The following is a 22,128-nucleotide window of genomic DNA, read 5'->3' as shown; positions in this document are numbered from 1 at the left end:
TTCATAAACATTACCATTACTATGAAGTTTGATGATTTAGTTGATTTCCTAATTAAATGAAAATATGTCTTTTCTTTCGTAACGGAAAGCTGTAGACGCAGAAGGATGAAAGCGAATCTCCCACGCCCCAGCTGGTCCTCTAGATCTTGAGTTGGGTAGGGCTGACAACCCTAAATGGAAAAAAAATGTTATGAAGCCACAAAAAAAGCCTCGGACTGGATGGAAATTATAACGAAAGACCTGGCAACGAAAACCGACCAACGGTTTGCGCATTTTCGCATGGAACGTGTACTCCCTGTACAGAAAAGGAGTCGCCAAGCAGCTAGCCGATACTCTGCCCCAAAGACTGACGTAACAGCTGACCAAAAGATGCACTCGACAGGGACCGGCTTCGTTGAAAACAAGCCAGGAGAACCGGGAGATGAACGCTTCAGGTATGAAAGGCTTTATGTATTACTTGTATAAAAATATTTAGCTGGCATTTGTTTCATTTGTACCTAGGACGTAATGTATATGTATATATTATGTGAGGATACTCACTTTAGCGTGATACTGATATTCAGTCTTATTTTTTTCACTGAAACGACAATTTCGACCTACTATAACTTTTTAATAGTATGTTTTCCACCAAGCTAGGTAGGATCATGCTTTGCACTTTAGCCTATATTCTGGATTACTCATGATCCTAGGATGAACTTTAGGGGGCTTTGCAAGTAAGTAGTAGTTAGTAAGGCACTATTATTAAAAAATTATATCGGCTTTGCCGTTTCGATCGCAGGGCAATCTTATCAGACGCTGCCTCAGTGCCTCTACCCTGCGGAGCAGCGTGACCGAAAGCGGCAACGGGTTGCACTTAGCTCGTTTTTATTGAATTCAAAACCCGCCAAAGGTATGAATTATAACGACCGAAATCGCCTGGTTAGAACCTAAACTGCTTTAAGCTAATAAAAATGAAAATTTTTGTTCGGAATGAGTTGTCCTGAGCCCACCATCTACTTGATGGCAGGGATTTAAAAGTACTGGGCGCTTGCCCACGAACAAGAGTAGTCCCCGCACTGAATAGCAGAAGTAAGTTGCTTCGCAAATATGTACAGCCTGCCATCAAGTAGATTGTGGGCTCAGGACAACTCATCCCAAACAAAAAATACTATTATTAATTTTATTTCAACATATATCGGTGTGGAAGAGATTTCAAAACCTACGCACAGTACAGTAGAATCTTCGTGATTTTCTTCAGATTATTCGGTTGGATAGATTTTGAGAATGGGTCCATGAAAGAAATGACCACTTTCTAGCCCCGGCCTCCCAGCAGTAATCGAGACGTTTCATTTGATACCCCACGTGACAATATTTGGTGAAAAAAACTTACACTCCCTTTTCCATGTATAGAGACCATCGCGTAAATTACACAGAATGTAACTCACTGCATGTACGTAAGTACACAGTAGCTTTGTATTAATGAAAGAAGTAAGTTGCTACCGAAATGTATATATATACTATAAAACAAAATTGTAGTTTGGAGAAAGATACTGGTCTATCAATTTTAGACTTAACTACAAATAGAAGACAACATCTAACCTTTCACAGTTCCCACCTTTCCACCAAATTTCTTTTCAATCGGTATAACCATTTCTGAGAAAAATGCGTGTGATAGGCAGACAGTAAACCGATTTATTATAGTACTCATCCAGTAAAAATCAATCCAATTAGTTAAACAGTTTTTCGGAAACCATCAACACCAAAAACTAACTAAGCACACCTACTTTGACACACTGAACTAGATTGACGAGGTGAAGAACTAAACAGACTAAAAATTCATTTTTAAATCTTGTCACATTACCGTACGCAGTAAACATGCTGGTTATGATCATCTGTCGGGAAATGTACATGTACTAGGTCAACCGGAAAGTTCTATTCGTTTTTATTAGAAAACAAAATAACAAATTTTTCGTTCTAAGAATAAACTTTATTCCCATCAATATTTATGACTTCTTGTTACCCTAATGGCAATTTGCACATCCCATTTTTAAAAACAAATTAGTCCAGTGCTTGCCTGACATCCTCACGGCCAGGAAGGACAGAAACAAGTGATAGTCGGATGGAGAGTAGGGTAATCCACCCTTCATCTTCAGTTATGATCCGGTCCAAGAAAGGTTCGACTTTGTACCGCGCAAGCAGAGGTGTGCATGTGATGTGATGGCTCGATCATTCAAATTTTTCTCACTTAGGGGGGGAACCACATTAGGTTTTCATAATCGAATTTCTTTTATATTTCTTTCTTGGATCGTTTAAACTTTGCTATCTCAGAATACACTGCATAAATTTCAAAGCGAAATTCATGTTCCTTTAGATTTTATGAGCGTAGAATCGAGCGATTGTCGGGTACACGCTCAAGCTCCAGTGCCCAAGAAGTCACTTTATGTCCTTATATAATCCTGCACTACTATGAAATTAGTTTATTTATAAATACTTAGCGTCAGTCCCTTCTACGAGTGCAATTGTATTTGTTATAATCGTATTTTGTTATTAACAGTGAAAAAAATAGGTGAAAGGCAACTTTTCATATTGGGAATTTTAACTCTAAAACTAATAAACCGATCATTATGAAATTTCGAGATATAATTTTTTATAAAATTAGAAAGAGTATGAATGAACCAACATGAACATTAATTCGTGGAAGATAAGGCATAATTTAGAGATTTTTCTGACAACACAGTTAAAATCTATTTACTAAAACCAACGGTACATTAAAGTATGACATTGGAAGGGGTATTCTGTAAAATTTTCATGAAAAAATATTAAAAGAATATTCTATTACTTTGTTAATAATAGTTGGATTTCCTTCAAACACCCCAAAGTTATGCACTATGTTATTCCCTATGCGAGTGCCAAATTTATCAAATACAGCATGTACTTAAGATTTGTTTCCGGCTAAATTTCTAAAATACGCTAATATACTATTATTAACTTTATTTGTACAAATATCGGAACGGGATTTGAGGGTTAGGTTTAGATAAATACACCACCATATTTTCAGCCCGCACTCCCCTACGTTCCATTTGATATCAAATATGGGACCAATTTCGAAAAGTACTAACTGAGCTCTTTTATTTCATACCCCACATGACAACATTCTGTGGAAAAAATGTTGAACCCTCCACTCACATGTATGGGGAGCTCCCTTAAACGCAACGTAAAAGGAACAACAGACGCACACTCTCATCAACTTTCGTGATAATCGGTCCAGCCGTTTCCGAACAAATCGAATGTGACAGACAGGCAGACAGATAGACAGACACACACATACACAAAGTCTTAAAAATGAGGCAACGGCAGACATTCTTGGGATGCGTCTCCTCTGACTCGATACTGGATCATCCGAAATCAAAAAATCAAAGTTCTTTCATAAGATGATCGTTTCCCTGATAAAATTGGGAGGAATTTTTGAGGAAAGAATCGACTAAAATAAAGTAAGTAATTAAGTAAAGTGGAGTAAGTAAAACAAGTTGGGAAACCGGAAGCTGGACGCTTCAGGTATGAAAGGTTTTGTTTGCTTATTCTGTGAGTATATTTCAGTGTAGAACTATCCCACTTGTACGTAGGCCGTTATGTATATGCATTTAGTATGTCTGACTACCCACTTTAGTGTGATATTGATATTTAGTTGCAGTAAATTTACACGGTAAAGTCTGAACTACTGTAACTTTGTTACTAATAGTACGATGTTGATTAAACTTACGGGTAATATGTTTCATATTATATTTTATACTACTACCAACTTTTATAACCCTGAGATAAACTTAAGGGGGTTTTACTCAATTTCCCCAAAAATATGGTAATATACTATTATTAACTTAGTTTGAGAAGATATCGATGTGGACAGTATTTTGAGAGCTGGACACCACACAGAGGCAGCTTTATGATTTTTTTTGAGAATGGGTCCGTTAAAGAAATCATCATTTTCCACCCCTCCCCAGCACAAATCTCAATACTAAGGCGGGCTTCGAAAAGTACTGATTGAGACCTTTCATTTGATACCCCACATGACTATATTCGATGAAGAAAATTTTTACACCCCCCTTTTACATGTATGGGGACCCCCTTTAATCTCAACCTAGTAGGATATCACTCACTGCATGTCTGGGCGTTCACAGTTCCCATCTTCTCACCAAATTTCGTGTCAATCGGTATAGCCGTTTCTGAGAAAAGTGCGTGTGGCAAACAGACTGACAGACAGACAGACATTGAATCGATTTTAATAAAAAATATTAATTTACAGAAAAGTGTTCAAAATTTCAAAAATATCGGTGTACTAATTTTGGAGTTACGACTTTGAAAACGTGACCTTATGTGAAAAACGCTTTAAAGTTTTGAACAATAACAAATTTTGAACAAAACGCTCATGAGCGAATTTGATCGGCTCAGCTCATACTGAAGCAGCGATGCTAAGGCCATAAAGGATGTTGTCATCCATGATGTCTACAGCACCTTTACTCTGTTTTTCGGCTCCCGGCTCGGTTCGGCTTATCGCGCCCTATAGGCACTTGGTGCAACCCTGATTCTCATGCCTTGAATAAAGGTCAGTAAAGCTAAAAACCTTCATTGAAGACACAGGCTGCCATATGAGCTGCAATATCAACGATTATAGAGGGTCCACTTAATTGCTTTGGTCACATTTTCCAAAAAAGTTGATCCGAACTCTCATTGTTATTCTGCCAGAAACCTCCGACATACCCCTCCAGGAGGGCATCTTTGCTCACATCTTTATAAAGAGGCTTGTGCTTTTTATTTTCAAAATTAATTTACCATACAGTTTTCCTTCTGCAAACTACAAAACATCAACAAAGGTTCAAAAGTCTATGCACAACAAGTCTGGAGCAGCAAGATAATCCGTCATAACTAGCTATAACTTCGGACCTACTACTACGATCGTTATGAATGATGAGAATATTCTCGAGATAATGTACTTAAATAATACTCTTTTTTTTTTAATTTTCGACTTCGGGGGCCATCACAAATGTATGTGGTTAGAGAACTGGGTTGTCATACGGAAGGCAGCGATTCAAACCTCGCTGGTGACAGTGGGATTTGTATTGTGACTTCACGTCGGATATCAGTCGACTTAGCGGTGAATGAGTACCTGAGGCAAATCAGGGGAATAATCTCGAGCGAGTGCAATGCTGACCACATTGCCTCCTACTGTATTGTAGTGTACCGTTACGGTCTTGAATGAAGTGCTCTAACACACTTCAAGGCCCTGATCCAATATGGATTGCTGCGCCAACGATTATTATTATTATTATCACAAATGTATACGCCTCAATTCATGTCGCACCTATTTCGAATACTTCCACGCTAACCCTAGCTTCCGGATGTGGTTCGAAATGGTTTGCGGAGTTGAATTGGGCTTCCTCACGATCTCCGATGTTGTCAGAAAAGAATTATCCTCTGGCAGGATCCTCAAAATATGATGGTCAATCAAAGGCGATCCCAAAGCATGGCTCACCCCAAGATGGAAATCTCCTACTTCAAAATTTCGTAACCATCTTCTGTATGTTCTATCACAAAATTAACCTTCACCAATCCGTTTCAAAAAATGTGTAAATTTCTATTATCACGTCTCGATTAAAACTAACATTAATTATCTTCACTTTAGTTGATACGACAGGTCATTATGTATATGTACATTCAGCGATAAAAAGAAAGAGGCGAAAGTACATTAAATGAATTTTGATAAACCTGTTGAAACTTGTATCCAAAACGGACAGAACTTTCTGGTAGACCTAATGTATTACGTTTTTAATCTGGCACTAGGGGTAGGCATAGGTGTATTGTTGCCGAATTAAATATAGAATCATATACCATATAGTTTTTCACTTTGAGAATAATTTGTTCATTTCATACAACCTACAAGTGGACATCCCAATCATTTTATAACTTTTGTTCTGCGAATACGATAATTGGTTTAGGACAGACAAAATAATTAACTGGCGAAAGAAACTCCCTTATTAAAAGAACTAAAAAGTTGCTATACTTAGTGACAACTTGCATTGGGGTTTTTCCCGACAAAAATTTACATAACATAGGTACAAGAATCATTCTAGCTGAAACGAAACGGAAAGTAGTTTGAATCCAACGCATAGATATGAATCTACGACAGACGACAAACAAAGGAAAACTTTTATCTGCCAGTTTCTCTCAATAGGATAAGAAGTATCGTTTAATATATGTCTGCATTGCCTGACTTATATTGATACAAGGCATGAGGTTATCAGCACACAATATTGAATTAAGTGGAACGTGCTCAACATACTTCTTCCAATGATAGGAACAAAAATAACTGCACTACTTTCGAACGAAAAAGCTTATTCAAATAACTCGAAAGAATGGTAATTACTTCCGTTCATTAAGAACGTCTACGCACATTATTGCTTTACTTACAAACATAGAGTTCAAACAGTGTTAAATTCAAAAGTAGTTTAGAGGAAATGAGCATCAAATACTAGAAACTCACCGATACTTCTTCAATGATCTAGAAAGAACCCAAAGATCCAAGACCAATGAATTGGCCAATCAAAACCAAAAAAGCAAATTAAATGCTAAGGTGTGTTTAAAGGAGTATTAAGGCCAAGGCTCACAGGGGACGGGACGCGAGAACTACCTTTCATGCAACTTGAAAATAATTGACTACTCGAATTTACCAAGGACAGCTATCAGAAACAAAGTGACAGCCATTAGTGTCCTTTATAATAGGTCCCAGGAACAGGGAAGAGATCCCAAAGAAAAGCCGAAGCCTACCATTCCAACAATCCCAGACGACCCAAGTGACACCTAACTGTAGTGTTATCGACCGGCCACCAACGAAAAGAACGCGAAAGAAAAATGATGATCCACTGTAATCAAAAGGAACCAAGTCGGAATATCGGAAGCTGAACGCTTCGGGTATAATTTTGATAATAGCGCGCATAATACGGGAAATCTGGCGATTAGTGTCAAAGTTATAGCACTTCAAACTTACCATTTCCGCGCGAATTTCCCGCATTTTAAGCCATGCAAATAATATGACGTCACAATTAACGAGAATAATTGCCATTCGAGTGAAACATTAAAATCCCATTTATGAAGAATCTACTTCTCCCTAACCCTTTCTTCACATTTGCTAATAATGTTGCACTCTTACTGCGAAGCGTATGAAGTTGACTATTATCAATGCAATGCTTTCCAGATGCAATTATTTGCGTAAATGACCCTTTAAACAAGTCGGAATACCGGAAACTGCACGCTTCAGGTATAAAGGTTTTGTGTACATCTTGAATGGGAAATTTCCTATTCATGTTTTTGCATTCGCAACTACCTCCAATTCAAAATATTCCTTAAGGTATGACATTTCCAAACTCCAACAATTTGACAATGACATATGTACTTCCGAATTCCAACACCGCCGTACAAATGAGTTCCCTTTATATGATTATTACGTAACATACGTCTTAGAGTGTGATATATTCACGTGAAATATATAATTTTGACCTTCTATGACTTGGTTAATAATAGGTGAATTTTTATCCAAAACGATGCCCAATCTTATTAGGTTGTTGCACATCAAATGGCTGATTTGGCAATCCAGTGAAGTTAGTTGCGATTTTGGTGTATCAAACCACCATCAGTCGGCGCTGTTAGTGTCGGATAATGAAATATAAATACTTCTACATGCGGCGGTGGTTCGAAAAATTCCGGTCAGGCCACGTAGACCTTCAAAGTGAGCCACGTAGATATCCAGGACCATCGATTGACAACGACGAACTGCGTTTGCTAGTCGAATCCGAAACACTATGAGAGACATTGCAGAGAAACTGGACGTATACCACTCCACAGTTTCTCGGCACTTGCAATAACTTGGAAAGGTAAAAAACTCGACAAATGGGCTCCGCATACCCTTACGGAGCAATGTTTCGAATGGAAATTTGCAATTCTTTACTCTCCTGCAACAGAAGCGATCCCATTTTGCACAGAATAGTGACATGTGATGAAAAGTGGATATATACGACAATTGTCGACGATCAGAACAATGGCTAGATGCTGATGAGCCACCGAAGCATATGCCGAAACCGAGCCTCCATTCGAAGAAGATAATGGTGATTGTTTGGTGGTCTACAGCTGGAGTTATCCACTATTCTTTTTTGGCACCTGGAGAAACGATAAATGCACAGAAATTCTGCGCCCAATTCGACGAAATGTACCAATGTATTCAACAGCCGAGATTAGTCAACAGTAGTACTCCTTCACGACAATGCGCGACCTCATGTATCCAGAACAACGATTCAAAAGTTAACGAATTGCAGTATGAGACTCTGCCTCGTCCACCATATTCACCGGACTTTTCGCCAACCGATTACCACTTTTTTAAGCATTTGGACCATTTTTTGGTAGAAAAACAATTTAGGAATGAAGAGGCCATCAAAATTGCCTACGACGAGTTTATCAACAGCCGAAAATTGGACCTCTACGCAACTGGCATACATGCTCTTGCATCTCGCTGGGAGAAGTGTTTTGAGTCGACTGGCAACTATTTTGATTAATTAAATAGATTTTTGTAAACTTTACAGCCGCTTCAAATTTTAATGCCAAATCGGCCATTTCATGTGCAACAACCTAATATTACTTACAACCGCACAAAACTGTGTACTTCTAAGATGAACCTAAGAGAGGTTTTTGGCTAAATTTTTAAAATATGGTAATATACTACCATTTAAGGTCTAGATTTCATATGAATGCACCACTCCCGATTTTTCGGTTGGATAGGTTCTCAGATCGAAACCTATTAAACTTCTTTGTACACACATTTTGAGTCCTCACTCCCCTATGTTTCATCCAACATCAAAAGTATCAGCAGTTACGCAAATTACTAATTGACTTCGATACCCCACACGACCTTATTCTGTGAAAAAAATACACTCCCCCCCCCCCGGTTTCTCGATTTGTTTTCGAAATCTAAACAACTTCTTGCTGTCAAAAAAATCGATTCCGATGAGCCTAATCAAAGGAGATTATTGATTCTCGCGCCCCCGGGTTGTCCATTAAAGTTATTGAATTACCTACCAATCAAATGGTACAAAACATAGTAGACACAACCCGCATACTTCACTAGCTTATACATAATACAAAACTCTGTCCCTAGTAGTCGATACTAATACACAGACATGTCAGAATACCGGAAGGTTTTGTGTCCATCTGGCATGCAAAACTTTTCTAAGCACGTTTTCCCATTCGTTCATACCTAAAAATTCCTTGATATATATATTTCAAAATTCCAAGTCCGCAACTTTATATGATGATGACGTTATACGCGCCCTAGAATGCGATGAATTCACGTGAAATACGCAACGTCCAGAGCCCTATACACTACTTTATGCAGATGATGTTTTCCTAGCATCTGATAGTATCTCCTCATGCAACACGGTCTCAGATTGAATCTAAACAAAACTGAATTTTTGACGACCGATCCCCGTGAAACAGGCACAATCACGGTCAGCGGCAGTGACCTGTCCAGAACTGAGCGATTTAAATACCTCGGGTCAACGCTCTCAGCCAATGGAAAACTGCGTTATGAAATTGCTTCACGCATTAACGCAACCTGGATGAAGTGGTGTTCTACAACTGGGGTCCTTTGTGATCGACGACGTATCAATGAACGTCTTAAATCGAAAATTTACCGCAATGTTGTCCGTCCTGTCGCTCTATATGATTCTGAGTATTGGCAAACTATAAAAGACAATGAACGACGTCTGGCGGTAATGGAGACGAAGATGTTACGTGACACGTTTTGATCACATCCGAAATGAGGATATCCGCGAACGTTATGGGGTTGCACCGATCGCAAAAGTTGCGAGAGAGGCATCTTCGATTGTATGGTCACGCGATTCGTGCTAATGAGAATTCACTTGCTAAGATTGGTCTGAACATCGAAGTCGATGATAAACGACCAAAAGGTAACAACGGTGGCTTGATACGCTGGATGGGGATTTAAAAGCCTCGAGATTGCACCCAGATCAGGCATTCGATAGAGCCAAATAGCGAAACCGATCACGACGAGGCGACCCCGTTTGTGAACGGGAAAAAGGCTAAAGAAAAAGCCTAAGGTAAAGTGAAATTTAAGAGACAAAACACATTTTTTACCAAAAAATATGGGTTTCGTGTTAAAAGAGTGGTAAATCAGGTAAATCTATTTTACCGACAACTCCAGCCAATTATACCATCTAAATTCATGATGAATTAAGGGCACGCTTCACAGTCGGAGCGCAATTACCAGTGTTTTTACATTTTTCTTTTTATTTTGAAGATAAAGAATGAAATCACAGTAAACTAGCTTGGAAAAGTACTAATTGAGCCCTATCATTTCATACCCCACACGGCCATAGTGTCAGTGAAAAACAAACTTAAAAAGATGTCCCATTCTGATATCTGCTCAAATAAACTTACCAATAGCATATTACCAACTTTTAGAAATTGACTGAAAAAGCCCCCTTAAGTTCATTCTAGGAGTACTAAATAATAGCAACATTGAGGGGAAATATGTGGAGAAGAAGGTGAACTATGAGCCATTGGCTCCGGAAATCAAAGAAATTTGGCGTCTGGAGCGGGTGGTTATAGTTCCCATAATATTGTCAGCTACAGTTATTGTACCTAAATCCCACACAGCTTCCCTTGATGTCCTGGGACTTTCGCACAGTCTGGTTCAAACCATGCAGAAGTACACCATTCGACATTCGTGCTCGATGTTGCGGGGAGTTCTCGACGGATCTATGAAGAATCTACTTCCCAGCCTTTTTTAAGGTTTTGTGCAAAACACTTACGTGAAAATCTAAGCCTCGAAAGATGTCCCATTCCGATATTTGCTCAACTAGACTCAAACGGCTTCCCTTGATGTCCTGGGACTTCCGCACAGTCTGGTTCAAACCATGCAAAAGTACTCCATTCGGCATAGGTGCTCCATGTTGCGGGGAGTTCCCGACGGATTCTCCAATTGACCTACCACCGGTCACTACCACCAGCGCCCCTTTAATTTTTAAGTAAGTAGGATCATCCGAGCCTAAATGCTTGGCACTTAATGCTAGTATTAGGTAAAACCCGGCATCTGCCGAGATAGTGATAACTAGGAAAATAATAATAGTTGACGCAACAATCCAGTTGGATCATGGCCTTGCAGTGTGTTAGAGCACTTCATTCAAGACCGGAACGGTACACTACAGGATTACAGAATCCTGTAGGAGGCAATGTAGTCGGCATTGCGCAGGCCCGAGATTATTACCCGGTTTTGACTCAGCTACTCATTCACAGCTGAGTCGACTGGTATCCGACATCAAATCAATCAAAATGAATGAAGTGCTCTAACACACTTCAAGGCCCTGATCCAATATGGATTGTTGCGCTAACGATTATTATTATTATAGCAGATAAAGAAACTACTTTTATAAAACCATTGAAGTTCGCTTTGTCGATCTTACTCCAAGATGCTTTGGTATATTTAAAAATAAAACTAGGTAGTTTTCTGCTACTACAATATATTTTAATAATTAATAAATACGTATTTCGAGAGCTACTGACTCTCTTCCTCAGTACTTAAGCTACTAAATCATTCATCAATCTATTGTGTTGTTCAATTTATTCAGCCAAACTTCTAGTTGGTGAATAGCTGGTTTAATCGGTGTGTTTCCCAAACACAATAGATTGGAGGGCCAAAGTGAGAACATACACAAAATTGGCGTCACTATCTATGGGTGAAAATTATTTTGCATTTCGTGGGAAATACTATAAAACCACAGCAGGATTCTCCATGGGCAACCCAATGTCATCACTGGTGACGGAAATGTTTATGGCATATGTAAAATCGATCATGGAAGAAAATAACCCAAAGAAACGATACCAGCAACTTCGGCTCATACCGCAACACAAAAAATGGCTGCCTACTATTCAATGGTACACCGGCTCCGCACATACCCCTCAAATAAGGATGACTTCCATAAGGAAAGAATGTTCATACTTGATACAGCAATCAAGAATGGTTACACGGCCGAAATAATCGAAAATCTGATTAAGAGAAAGCAAAACCAGATATGGAAGAACCAACATTCAACACTCTTCGAACAAGAAAGCACTCCAGCCGATACAAAATGGGTGAGCATACCATTCTCCAAATACTTTTAAAGAATAAAATCCTTTCTATGAAAATACAATATAAAAGTGGTCGGATCCAGCAGAGACGCAACACTTAAAAGACAATTAGGGAGGCAAAAGGACCCATTAACGGAAGAGGAAAAAAGTGGAATTTACAAAATCAATGATTGCGAGATGGTCTACATTGGCCAAACAAAACGCCTCATCATGACGAGGTTCCAAGAACACTTAAAGGAAGTAGAGAAGAGAGAAAGACGAGGAGCCAACACGATGCGTTCTTCGGTTGCGATGCACGTCATCGAGGAGGCTCATTCTGTGACGAGGCCAAATCTGGAGCTGGTACGACAAGTGAATAAGCCACACACCTTGGACGCATGAGAGAGCTTGGAAATATTGCGAAAGGATGCGTCAAAATTGATGAACACAGATGGAGGGAATTGTGCATCAACGCTAATTAAAAAACTCGCTGACAAACATAGGCACCGCACCACCCACTAACTATTGATAATTGGTGGCACTTAACCCAAAAATTATAAGATCATCCGTACCTGTATGTGGATCTTTTTACGTTTTTCTCTTTACCTTTTAGAATGTGTACCCACATATGGATCTTTAACTTTTAAACAACTTTTTACAATTTGTACCTAGAGACTTTTAACTTGTTTGATTTAAAAACAGGAAAAACTTCCCAATGATTTAGCAGCTTAAGTACTGAGGAAGAGGGTAAGTAGCTCTCGAAATATGTACTTACTAAGTATTAAAATATATTGTAGTAGGAGAAAGCTACCTAGTTTTATTTTTATTTAGAAAAACTACAAGCATCGGAACGATAACTATTTTGGTGTATTTATTGACGGGCTTTACTTACCAATTAGATGAAGGAAAAGACGTCGTAAACCTTCATCTTTTAATTAAATTGTCTCAATCAATAAATAAGTATGGCTAACAAATTGAAAACGGCTCGTTATAAATGTACAATTTATACAATGAATTATTTGAAATATGTCAATGAATTTTCGTAAAAAATACATAGACAAGATCCTTCTAAACACACTGGAAAGTATCTACCATATGTACTCTTCTACCTCCATTCACTAACCACCGACGTGTTATCAATTACTCATACTTCTGCTCCTTCCTTGGCAGGAAGCCTTTACTGCCTGTTTTGAACTTTTCGTCCACTCGACGTTTCATTTCATATTCAACGAGCACATTACTAAGTCCCACCTCGCTTGTATGTTTCCCTGCATACCATTTCAACACTGAATCGTACAATGGTACCACCAGACTTGCGGTACCCTTGACATAGGCCTTTACCCCCTTTTTGCCGCTAGCCGAATCTCTACCCATCTGTCTTTTACGCCAATACTTATGCTCAAGTTTCGGGAACCGCCAAAGCACGAAAGGAAAGGAAATGTGCGTGAAAGGAAATACAGAAAACGTCTTCTATGCAGGGATATTGGATGGGAGACTAGCTCTTTCTCCTTAGCAGTCTGGCAAGTCATGAGCAACGATCGATAAAATTAAAGTTGAATCACTAGTACCGTCTCGGCTGATTTTAAAGCTACATAAACAAAATATTGAGATTCAGCTCTCATTTTATAATTAATTTGAAATCGCCATCCGTATTTCATCTAATATTGACAGACTGCATTCTATATTTTATTATTGACAATATAGATTTTATTAATTTTTCTAGTCTCTTAATGCAGTGCATTGATGAGCCTATTCCTCTGGTTCAGTTCATCGTATGTTTTAAGAGAAAAAAATAAATTATTACTGCCCGCCCGCTTAGTGAGAATGAAAGAAAAAATAGCCAGTCGGAACCTCCGCAGCTAGGTACTTCAGTTAACAAAAGTTTTGTGGTTTCAACGTTCAAAGCTCTCGCATTTGCACGTAGCTGGAAATTCAATTACTTATTATTTCCCTAGCCCTGTTTTACGCAGAGTAGATATATGCCTTACGTATGTTAATATATATATATTTCAATGTAATATTAGATAAGAACAATAGAAACTCACTAACACGAACTTCGTTTATTGGTCTGGAATGAATTTTGGAGCCCAGATAATCATGAGTCACTGACAGTGACATTTGATCCGCGGCCTTTTGTGCGACAACCGGGTGCTCTAACCAATGAGCTATTCGGCCGCACACATTATGAAGCCCACTCAATCATATAATGCATAAGAAAAACCATGCAGAATTATACCCGAGCGAACCATTACAAAAATCTTTACGACAAACTGGATACTCGGGACGGCGAGAGAGATCTGTATCGACTTGTTAAAAGCCGTAATGAACGTGTACAGGATATCGAACACTTCTGTTGCGTTAATGACAAGAACGGTAATTTGCTCACCAACCGTCGAACCGCAAGGGATAGATGGCGAGAATACTTCGAACAGATTTCAACTGAAGAATTTGCTCATCCTCCACTTCCCACATCCTCCACTTGAACAACATCTGACTGGCAAGAAAGTACTACTGCTCCAATATGGAAAAAGAAAGGTAGTCCAGCAGAATATTCAAATTGCCGTCCGATCCTTTTACTTTCCCATACCATGAAGATTTTTGAAAGCATTCGTGACAACCGTATTCGCGAAATCGTTGAAATAACCGTGAATCAAGCCGGATTTGTCAAAAACTGTGAAACTACTGACGCAATACTCGTGGAAAAACATTGTGAGAAGCATCGCCCTCTTTACATTGCCTTTCTGGATCTATAGAAACGTTTCACCGTGTCCCACACGAACTCATCTGATATGCTTTACGACAAGACTTAGTGCCAGAAGAACTCGTGCCCTGGGTACAATTGCTCTACCACGATCCGAAAAGTAAAGTTCGAAGTGTGGGGGGTGTATCAAAACTGCTTCGTGTCTCTGTTGGTGTTCATCAATTAAGTGCCTTCTCATCACTCCTCTTTGTTCTTGTTATGGACACCGTCACACGGGACATCCAACGTCCAGCGCCCCATACACTGCTTAATGCATGCTAGCATCTATTAGCAAAAATGATCTCGGGCAACTTGCCCAAAAATAGAATAATGCCACAAGGTCTCAGATTGAATCTAAATAAAACGTAATGTTTGACGACCGATCCCCGTGAAACAGGCACAATCACGGTCAGCGGCAGTGACCTGTCCAGAACTGAGCGATTTAAATACCTCGGGTCAACGCTCTCAGCCCATAGAGAACTGCGTTCTTTGTGATCGACGACGTATCAATGAACGTCTTCAATCGAAAATTTACCGCAATGTTGTCCGTTCTGTCGCTCTTTATGGTTCTGAGTGTTGGCAAACTATAAAAGATAGTGGGCGACGCCGTGCGGTAATGGAGACGAAGATAGCGATGATAAGCGACCAAAAGGCAGGCCGAAACAACGGTGGGTTGATACGCTTGATGGGGATTTAAAAGCTTCAAGATTGCAGCAGGCATTCGATAGAACCAAATGGCGAAACCAATCACGACGTTTGTGAACGAGAAAAAGGCTGAACAAAGAAAAGAAGATGCAGAATTATTCCCACGTCACGGTACAGCTTCTGTATTTCGTTAAGTGAAATTTAAGAGACAAAACACAGTTTTTACCAAAAAATATGGGTTTCGTGTTAAAAGAGTGGTAATAAGGTAAATTTATTTTACCGACAACTCCAGCCAATTATACCATTTCAATTCGTGATGAATTAAGGGCACGCTTCACAGTCGGAGTGCAATTAGCAGTGTTTTTACATTTTTCTTTTTATTTTGGAGATAAAGAATGAAATCAAAATAAACTATTATAGTTTGGAAAAGTACTAATTTTTTTTTAAATGTGGCCATGTGGGGTGTCAAATGAAAGGTCTCAATTAGTACTTTTCGAAACTGATTCAAAATACATCTGGTTCCGATATCTGCACAAATAAGGTTAATATTTCCACATTTGAGAAACTTACATGGGAACCCCCCCCCCCCCCTTGTGTTCATCCCAGAAATACAAAATGGCATGGGTGTCAGAAGTGTAAGAGTTTGAAGAAAATACAACTATTATTAACAAAGTTGTAGAGGATGAAACTTTGCCATTTTTTGTGAATTTCGTGCATTCTACAAGAATATGACGTACAACGTATGATCAATTCGTCGGTACCACAACGAAGTGAGTTCATATGAATCATTTGTACCTAAGTATCAATTACTCCAACCAGATATATGTATGTAGGAATATAGTATATGCGTGCTAATAAAGTTGTCTAATTCAGATAGATATATTTGTACATTAAACCAGCCGTATTTAATTTACGCACTATATATTACATATGTTTGCTTCTGTGTACGAAGTAAACCAGAAATATTGGCACGGGTTAATATACGTGGATATTTATGTACAGTATTTGGCATAGGCAGTTTGTTAAGAGTGAGTATAATATATATGGCTGTAATATGTGCGTATGCCTTGTAGTTAGGAAAAACATGAAGGAATATGTTGGATTTGTAACTATATACGGATAGAAAAATGTACGTTGAAGTTTCTTACATAAGATGAACACAAAACTTCTATACCCGAAGCGCGAGCTTCCGGTATTCCGACTTGTTTGTATCTGTTGTAGGTTAAATTCTTCGCATTTGCTAATAATATTGTGTAAAGCGTACGAGTTAACTATTATCGATACAGGGCTTTCCATCAAATGATTTATTTAAATCGCTTTCTAAAAAAAGAGGGCAACGGAATTTTTAGCTATGTGACACGGAGCTGTCATGCACTCGTCACTCTCCACATCCACATTCCTTCAGTCTTTGTCCCGTTCACAAGCGGGGTAGGCTCGTCGTGACCGATTTTGCCATTTTATTTTATCAAATGCCTGATCTGGATATAATCAGGAGGCATTTGAATCCCATCGCATTAAGCCACCGTTTCGGCCGCCCTTTTGGTCGCTTACCATCGACTTCGATCTTCAAACCAATATTGGCAAGTGAATTCTCGTTAACGCAAATTACGTGACCATACCATCGAAGACGCCTCTCGCAGCTTTTCCACGATCCGTTCAACCCCATATCGATCGCGGATATCCTCATTTCGAATGTTATCAAAACGTGTCACGCCACTAGCCCAACGTAACATCTTCTTCATTACCGGAAGACGCCGTTCATTGTCTTTTCTAGTTGGCTGACACTCAGAACTATAGAGACCGACAGGACGGAAGTCATTGCGGTAAATTGAGGTTGAATTATTTTGCCTTGCAAAAAGGGTGTGTAAAATTGTTTTTCCACTGATTATGATTATGCGGGGTATCAAATGAAAGGTTTCCATTAGTACTTTACGAAGAGCTCGTCCTCAGAACCTATCCAACCGAAAAATCTGAAGAACTCACAACGATGCATCTATACCATATTACCATAGTTCTAGTCCTAGAAGTACAAAATTGGCATCAGTATAAGTGACAATATACGGCATAATGCTGGGAAGTTCGAATGAAATCCAACTTCTATTAACAAAGTTAAAGAAACTGAAAGTTTTGCATTTCTCGTAAATTAATTGCGCTCTAAAACATGTATATATATGAACGGTTCTTGTTAGTTCTTGTATAAAATTTCCGGACTTGCCTTCACAAAAAAAAAAATAAATTAAGAGAAAATTAATGCGAGATTCGACTTGAAAGTTTGAAAGATGGCTCTTGAGACTGTATTTTATCGAGTTAGTAACTAAAAAATGTAAAGAAATGCTAACAATGAAAAGTCTCCAACAACGCACTAGAAATGATATAAACTTACTGATCATATATTCTAAAACAAGTCAAAAATATACCAAATTTTATAAAGTAAACTATAAGGATGTAGGTTCCTTAACCCTATTAGCCACACGGAGATGACTTTAAGTTTTAATAATAGCTTTGTAGTGCCATCCACGGTTAGTCTGAGATACCCTCTATACTTTTAGGCAGTTAGGGTGGCCTAGAAGTCATATTTTAATCAAAAATATTATGCTTTAATAACAGATGCTCGATGATATTTTGGTTTCATATTAGTTCTGTTCAAATATATGAATTTTCTGAATAAAAAACAAGATTTTTTATTAAGTTAAATTAACAAATTTCGATTACAAATACTAATGGCGCACTTTTAGCTATCCTTCAAAAACACATACAAATAATTTTTAGAATAACAAGATTCTTTAACAAAGCAACGTATTACCTTTCCGACATTGGGTAAAATTCACCCAGTATGACTTTAACATGAAAAACAAATTGTTCAACATATGGTGCGTGTATGTAAAAATATGATTGTGATAATTCTAACCCCGCAAGTTCAGCAAAACCAGATGAAGTAGAGTTCCCTGAACTAATAATCATCTTATATAATATATACGAAATATAAAACCAGATGATAACGAAAATTTGAAAACTTCCTTGTTCGAGGAAATATTGAAAAACTGTTTTCGACCACATTCTTAAAATATGCATATGCTTTACTAAACAATACGAAAGATAATCCCCAATGCTGATAAAACTTTTGTTTCAAGTAATATTTTATGCTATTTATTTTTCAACCCTCTCATTCCGCATCTGTAAATTCGATTTAACTTTCAGGAAAATCGCCTAAGCCCTATTTTGCTTGCTATTGAGAACCCATTAAAGACCACTTCCTTTCAATATTAATTATAATTATCTGAACTTCTCTACAAGTTTCATTTACTACACTACTACCACTTCTGGCATTGAATTATAAATTTAAATTCAATCATTCAAAGAATATACATGTATGACGCTCTTAGACGTAAGTGTATTCTTGCATCCTGTTTTGATTATATACTACCAATCTTAGCGCGTCGTATAAGTATGTAGCAACTCTGATGTTTTCGGTACTTATACTTAATTATATAATTAATATAGGTCGAATTCAGTAGGAGGGATTTCTAAAACTGATACCACAAAACGTGAGAAGAATTTTGAAAAATTAACCGAGCTCCAGAGGTGGTCATAGCGGTTAGGTGTTTGATTCTTGGATGGAAGACACGAAAAAATTTTAATTTAATTTATTAAAAAAAATATCGAATTCCAGCTATTATCAAAATTGTCTTTCTAGCGTGAATCTACTCTATCCTAAGACAACAAAGAATGTTAATACTACCATAAAGTCCCACATGTACTGCACCATACGAGATCTCGTATCTGCAGCTAGCTATAAACTAGTGAACAGTTTTTCTAAATCTACTCTAAGTATGAAAATTACCAATCACATACACACCTTTGCCTGACATAATATTACATAACATTACTGGAACGACCACCACGACGTTGTTAGACTGAAGTGGATTGAAATACGAGTTTTATTTTCATTTAAGGGGAGGTTCCCTTACATGCAAAAGGGGTGTACATTTTTTTCACCAAATGTAGTCATATGGGGTATCAAATGAAAGGTGTCGGTTAGTACTTTCCGAAGCCGGTCTTAGTTTTGACATTTATTGGAAAGGTAGAAAGTGCGGGGTTTGAAATTTATCATTTCTTTAACGGAACCATTCTCAAAAACTACCCAACCGAAAAATCTGATAAAAATCAGAAGGCTGCCACTATATGGTAGCTGGTCTCGGAAATAACTTCCATACGGATATCTGTTCAAATAAACCTAATAATAGTATATTACTATAATTTTTAGTAATTGGCTGCAAAACCTCCCTTAAGTTTATGTTAGCACCACGAAATTTTATTATACAATAATGTAGGCTATAATATAAAGCATAATTCTACCAAGTTTGTCACTTCTTTGCAAATTCAACACTATGAATGTCAATATCACCCGAAAGTGGATATTCTCACATAATATATGCATATATTGCGTGATACGTACTAATCTGGCAAACGCACATTCAAATCGCACATTTATAGAAGAAATACACAAAATTTTTTATACAATTTAGTCCTCGATTGGTACTTTACAAAGCCGATACTAGTTTTGACATTGATTACAAAAGGGAGTGCGGGAGTTAGAAAAGGGTTAGCTACTTCAATAATGTTTTCTCAGAATCCAACTATCTGAAAAAATATTGTGGTCCATGCACATTGTATCCAGGCCTCAAAATTCTCTCCATACGGATACCTCTTTAAAGAAAGTTAATAATAGTATAGTGCAATATATATAATAATTTATATTTTTTAGAAATTCACTGAGAGATTAAGTTTATCCTAGAACCATTAGGCTATATTTGATACTGCCCACTTCGGTGGAAATCGCAGGATTACAAAGAAAGTTGTAATAGATCAAAGTTGTTACTTTTGGGTAAATTTCTTGCATTCTAAACTTTGAAGGTCAATATCATACTAAAGTGAATGGTCTGACAAACTAAAAGCATAAACGTTACGAAGTAGGTACAAGTGGGGCAAATGCCCACTCAAATGGGCTTATGTAAGCAATACACAAGACCTTTCATACCAGAAGCGTTCAGCTTCCGGTTTCCCAACTTGTTTAGATAATTGTAAAAAAATATAAGCTATCATAGAATACGATACTACAATTTTGAAAGAGCGAATTCGCTGAATTTCAAGTTATATGTTCTATCATCAATATCACATTAAAGTGAATATTCTGACATGCATTACTCTAAGGGTCCATATATACTACCGTCTAAAACATACGATTTTTTAAGAAGAAACACCAACAAGTTTACAGAAACCATTTATTTGTTTTAAAATGTCGCTTTACAGGATAATAATGTTTAACTAGTCCGAGCAAAATAATTTTTTTTATCAAATGTGGACTTTCGAAATGAACACCTCGACTTTTGATTACCTCCTCGCAAATTTTGGAAATACTCCAGCTTTTCCCTGCCGTGCACTAGATGGAAATCGACTCTTGGCCCTTCGGCTTTTGGTATGAACCAAATAAATTCGATGGTAGAGAAATCTGGTGGTTACGGTAACAATTTCACGATTTGTATGTTGCCTTTTTCTCTTCGATTGAGGAGTTTTGGCACAGTTTAGAGGAATGCTTTGGATAATTAGCTTGTTGGAAAACAACATTTCGCCCTATGATGGTGAGTCCAGGGGGAATTGAGTTGACAGACTTGCCACCACCAATGTATCTCCAAACTATTTCATTGCTTCCTCCGTATTTTATAGTCTGCACATCACAATTATCTAAAGCCCTTTCTACTTTTGAACGACACGGAAACACTCTCCCATTGGACCCGAATGTTTTGAAATTTGATTCATCTGTCCAAAACGCCTTCTCCAATTGCTCGATCGTCAGATTGTTGTGTGCCTGTTCTAGTCCCCATTGCTTATGTTCGCCAGCTAATCTCGTTTTTTACGGCTGCGCTACCTCTTAAACCACTGGACAGTAAACTTCTTTGAACCGTAGCTGTTGAAACTGATTTTCCACGATGATTCCGCTTTGGCATCACTGTAATAAATTTGTAGCCTTGGGTTGAAAAGGCCTTTATTTGTCTTCATTACTACGGTTTTTCAATTTGATGCTCCGTATAGCTTTTTCGCGTAAAACGCAAATAACACTACGTCTCTAATATTTAGTTGCTTCCGGTTGCGAAAAATGTGGCATTTTCTACTGAAAAAAAAAATACTTTCAAAATCAAAGAAAAACTAACTAAACTAAACTTCTTCAGGGAATGAAGTACAACTGGAATAGTCCGTATATATTAAATTAACAGATTCACTTTCCTGTTGTAAAACAAAGGTGCCTTGTGGTGGCAATGAAAACATTCATATTTCAATGTTGGTAATTTGGCGGTTTCATGCCGGTTTTTGCCATGAAAGAAGTAAAGGGCATATACATTTTTATTTTCAAACTACGTTTAGTAACTATAGGACCACCGCTGACTTGGCTAGTTTATCCTTTCGCTATAATTTAAACCAAACTTTTAGTCGCTCGATCAGGTATGAAAGATTTTGTTTGCTTCTTCTGTGAGTATATTTGAGTGCAGAACTACCTCATTTGTACGTATCCCGTTACGTATATACATCTAACATGTCAG

The 22,128-nt window shown here is 37.9% G+C and overlaps 1 protein-coding gene across 1 annotated transcript in view; it reads right to left on the bottom strand.

The window, feature by feature from the left end:
- LOC119653216 (headcase protein) overlaps positions 1-22,128 on the bottom strand; it is a 109,544-nt gene that overhangs the window by 9,730 nt on the left and 77,686 nt on the right. The gene's annotated exons all lie outside the window — the stretch shown is intronic.

This window comes from Hermetia illucens, chromosome 3 (assembly GCF_905115235.1).
Source record: "Hermetia illucens chromosome 3, iHerIll2.2.curated.20191125, whole genome shotgun sequence".
Lineage (NCBI taxonomy): Eukaryota > Metazoa > Arthropoda > Insecta > Diptera > Stratiomyidae > Hermetia > Hermetia illucens.
The sequence above is the reverse complement of the archived record's forward strand: the minus strand, read 5'-3'. Positions and strand labels throughout refer to the sequence as shown.